Source organism: Salvia miltiorrhiza, chromosome 2, assembly GCF_028751815.1.
Source record: "Salvia miltiorrhiza cultivar Shanhuang (shh) chromosome 2, IMPLAD_Smil_shh, whole genome shotgun sequence".
Taxonomy (NCBI): Eukaryota; Viridiplantae; Streptophyta; class Magnoliopsida; order Lamiales; family Lamiaceae; genus Salvia; species Salvia miltiorrhiza.
The window spans coordinates 32,186,298-32,191,173 of record NC_080388.1 but is presented as its reverse complement, the minus strand read 5'-3'; the positions used below and the strand labels follow the sequence as shown (position 1 = coordinate 32,191,173).

Genomic DNA, 4,876 nt, shown 5'->3' with positions numbered 1-4,876 from the left:
CTCGACCATTGCGAGTCGAGCAATCGGGCATTTGTAGTCGAGCACAATTAAAAAATACACTAATGCTCGACATTTATCATTTACAAGTCGAGCATCAGTTGTCGAGCATCACTGCAAAATACACTAATGCTCGACATTAAGGCAAAAATATCCTAAATGGATATATTTATATGTTTTATTAAAAATAGGTATTTTTTATGTTTTATCTTTCAGAATGGGTATATTATTTTGCCCCTTTAAAAAACATGAATCGACCACCGTCAATGATGCCATTTCATTTTCCTCTCCTCCCTATATTAATCAACTACTTAACTAATATACATATATAATATTAGGGTCAGGTACTCACAGAGTCACTGGTGAATATAATTGTCATCCCTATTCCTCCCTATATTAATCAACAACTTAACAATTATACATATATAATATTACGATTGAAATATATACATACAATACAATCATCAAAACCATTTAACACTTAGAGATATTTGATGACGAGAAATATTATTGACGTTTTGAGAGAAATAGGAGTAAGTTGTTAATTGATAATTGTAGTATGGACCTCGTCTAACAATACGTTTTTAACTGACTTAACATATTTGAAAAGAAATTGAATTTATCGAAAAAGAAAAGTTCATCACAGAAAATGAAAGTGAAAATAAAATTAAGCAGCACAGAGCACCATTAAGCATCAAAATGATTCATTATTAAAAAATTTAAAATTTAAAGTCGTGCTGAAAAAAATTGAGTTCGAGATAGATAGTTGTCGCAGCCCGATTCCCGACACTAGTGATAGTGGGGTATGAGTATCGATACGACTATTTTTAAAAGAATAAATGATAAGTAGAATAGGTCGAACATTAAGCGGAAGCTCGCATCAAAGCATACTAAGGAAAATCATCATAAATGACCCCAAAGGTAAAATCGTCAACGTCGTTATAACTTTTTAATTATCAGGAATTTCAAGATCAAAAACAAAACGGGTATCGCTCATTTTTCGTAAGGAATCATAATATGCAGAGTATCGCAGCAAAAGGCGAATCGATTATATGTATGAAGACATATAACCGTGAGTACATTGCTTAACTTCAAAAGAAAAGTTAAAGTATATCCTTTATCAAGACTTTATCGTCAAAATGGAAATACGATAAAGTAAATACATCCTCTAACAATTCCCCGCCAGCACCAGACCAATCTCGCTCCTCGCTTAGCCTGCACATTTAGAAATACATGCAGGGCGTGAGTACATAATACTCAGTGGGCAAACGCCGAAAAACAAGAAAGGTGCTCTTAGAGCTATAAGTTTGAAGCTTGCCACATCTCAGCAATACACAGAAATAAGTTAGCATTAAAAGAATCTGTGCATGCAGTTTTCATAATCAACATCATAAATAAGTGTCTGCAGACAAAGTAATCATCATGTATGTACCGCATCTACAACTCATCATCATCAAAGGTACTGAGAAGTAGGCCTCCTTCTCAAGCACCGTGACCGGCCGATTCGCTCAACGGCTCACAGTCACCTCAGTGTACACTAGCCCTGGCAGGATAGCTATCAACTGCCCAGGACCCGAATTCGTCTCATCTCATCAGTAGAGGGTAACATACAAGCTCAACATCAAAAATTGGCAAGTCAAACATTTCTCAAACATCATTTATCTCAAATTATTTGATAAGCTCATAACATCATTATATCATTTAAGAAAGCTCGAATAATATATGTATACTCAAAATATTGCCCACCTGAAGACCTTACTCAAAAACTCCCGTCAAAGCGGAGTTACTTACTTCCCTGCTCTGCTCGTGTCTTCAGGGATCATCGTCATCATCGAAGGTTCATGTCATAAAATGAATCTCGATTAGAACTCAACGACAAAAACTCATGCCTTAACTCATGTTCTATCTTATATTCTATCTCTTAATCGACTCTACATAACTTCTTCACTCATTTCAAATCCTTAAGTCCAAGGATAGGTTTCAAGAAAATCATGGTTCTAAGTCTCGATTTATCTCTCATATAAGACTCGTCTAATCTCATTAAACACTTAGGCAACATAAACACATAAGGCACATAAGAAAGTACAATCAAACATCAACAAATCATGTTCTGTTTTTCCCACTGACTCAACTTCAAAATTTAACACGTTCTGACTCCGACATCTCCTGGACTCCAGACTCATACCAAAAGAAAGGTATTTGAGTCTAGTTTCATTTAAAAAAAAGTAGAGTCAGAAACTCCAAGTGGTTTGGGAGATATGGCGTTTTTACCACAGTCTACCATATTCGGCAGTTTTGAGCAATCGGAAACATTGATTTTTGCAAAATAGTAAACGTTGTCAAACTGAGCTCAAATTTGGTGGATATCTAGCCCATACAGTAAGGTTGTTACCATAAAAATTTGGAAAGCTAGATCACACAGGAAGCTACTGAAATGAATGACTGTGTCCCCTGTTCTCTGAAATTCCCGGTAGAAATGTGCAGATTTGGTTTTGCATTTTATAAAAATAGTAAAGCAAGTCCAAATGACTTGAAATTTTACCGGTGTGCTTAAGACTCATGTAGGGACATGCTGTAAAATTTTCAAAGCCATTAGACATCGAAAACCCGTCGATCACGGTAGGTCAGTAGCCTACGAAAAATCACCAAAAACTCATCTCAAACTCTTAAATGCTCAATTCAACATTCCTTCAAAGAAAACCAACCAAAGCTCATTTTAAACACATATAACACTCAAAAACATTCAAAAACATTTAAAATACTCATCATACTCAAATTAACTCTCCTCTTTTACATCTTAACTCAAATCTCAAGGAAAACATTTCTACAACGTATCAATTTAATCCTCTTCTCAATCTCATGCTCAAAAACACTCAATCATTCATTATTGACTTCATACATCATATAACTCATTTTACACAAATAAATCCCCTTTTATCATGCCAACTAAACTCTAATAAAAACTCATATATCCATATAAACTCTTCATAAATCATGACAACTTTCACATAATGGTCATAAGCAAAATAGACCTCATGTTATCAATCGTCGACTTCTCAAGATATGAAAACTCAAAAATTCTCATAAACTAACTCAAGTCAAAATTTTACTTAGCTTAGAAAAGACTTAATCAAACATATTAAAACACTAACATCATGTTCAATTACCTATATTTTAAGCCAAATCATTTATTAAACACATAGACAAGAAAATCCCAATTTTTACCAAACTAAACTCTTTGACATTTTATGAACTCACATGGATCTTTAATCTCATCATATATCTATTAATCTTAACCCATTTAACTCACATATAAACCATCAATTTACAAATTAGAGCATAGATACACATAGCCCTAATTTTAGTAAACTAACTCATATCAAAATCATCATTTGACATCATATACTCAATTTACTCCATCGATCATCATCATATACATCTCATGGACTCATATTCATCATCAATCATCACTTAAACCATCAACTCAAAAGTTCCCAATTTTGGGTAAACTAAACTTTATCAAAGTTTGTATCTCAAAGCATAGCTTTTGAAAACACACATCAATCATCATTGAACATCACATAGATCATCTTTCTCACCCCAATTCAAGGAAAGAAGAAGAAAAATTTTTGAAGGGTGGAACACCCATATTTTCGAAAATTTTGAAGAATAAGAGAGGGGGTGATTTCTTGCTTCAATCCTTCAAATATACTCACATATAACATCATACAAGTCTAATCTATGAATATGGAGATTACTTACCCAAGTTTACACCAAATATCAAATTTTCTCTTACTAACTTCAAGATTGAATCTCCATGGATCTTCTTGAATCTAAGGAGATGGAAGGTGTTTAAGGTGGGATTTTGTTGGTGATTTATGTGTTTGGCATATTTTGGTGAAGCTTCGAAGGTGCATCAATGGAGGAAAATGGTGGAAAGTAGAGAGATGAAGGGGAGAGAGGTGGTGGTCGAAAGTTAGGGGAGAAGGAGAGAGAGGAATTTGCAAGATATGAAATGATCTTGGTAATCTTATAAAAGATTTGTGAATCTTTAAAGAGGATTTGAGAATCTTATGAAATATTTGGCAATTAATGCCTTGATCTCTCTCTCTCTAATCTCTACACTCTCTCTAATCTCTACTCTCTCAATCTCTACACTTAGCAATTTATTGAATTAGTCACATGCTTAGGAAAATTAAAATAATAGTGTGAGTAAGGTGATTAAATAATAATCACAAAAACTATGGAAATATTACTCATTAATAAAGTACCATAGTATAATTATTCATGTGACCAAAATAAAATAATTATAGCACTAATATTAGTGCACTCACTCAATTATAATATTCCTCATCATAGGAAAAAAAAAATAATTTAAAAAAAATTATGCTTGGAAAAATTTCCATAAACCTGCATCGTTCGATTTTCCGGTAAAAATAAACTGCACTTGCTTTGCAAACTTAATAAAAATTCCAAGTGCTAAAGTCTCAAATAAAAATCATAATAACTTGGTTAAAATAACTCACGTAACAAAATCACATAATCAATCAGTCACGTAAATTCACATATCATCACATCAAAGTAGTCGGCAAACACAAACAGACTAAACGTCTCTCAGACCGACTCTATTTATCAAGGTTTCTCACTCTTTCTTCCTCGACTCTATTTCCAACTCATTATTCCCATTTTCTTAATAGGACAGTCAATCTCTGATAACTCGGTATCCGGTAACTCTATTCCCGGTAGTTGGAAATAAAATAAAATCTCAGCTCAATTCAATCAGCATCTCTATCTCAACTCATTTCTCAAATCTCATCACTCTAATTCCATCATCGGTTTATTCACTCGTATCTCTATTTAAAAGACAATCTGTCTTATC

The 4,876-nt window shown here is 33.4% G+C and overlaps 1 long non-coding RNA gene across 1 annotated transcript; it reads right to left on the bottom strand.

Moving 5' to 3' along the window:
• Positions 1-968: 968 nt before the first annotated feature.
• Positions 969-1,949, bottom strand: LOC131013374 (uncharacterized). The gene is made up of 2 exons (XR_009097662.1): positions 1,744-1,949; positions 969-1,212 (listed from the first exon to the last, which is right to left on the bottom strand). It is a non-coding gene; the product is annotated as an uncharacterized LOC131013374 (long non-coding RNA).
• Positions 1,950-4,876: the final 2,927 nt, after the last annotated feature.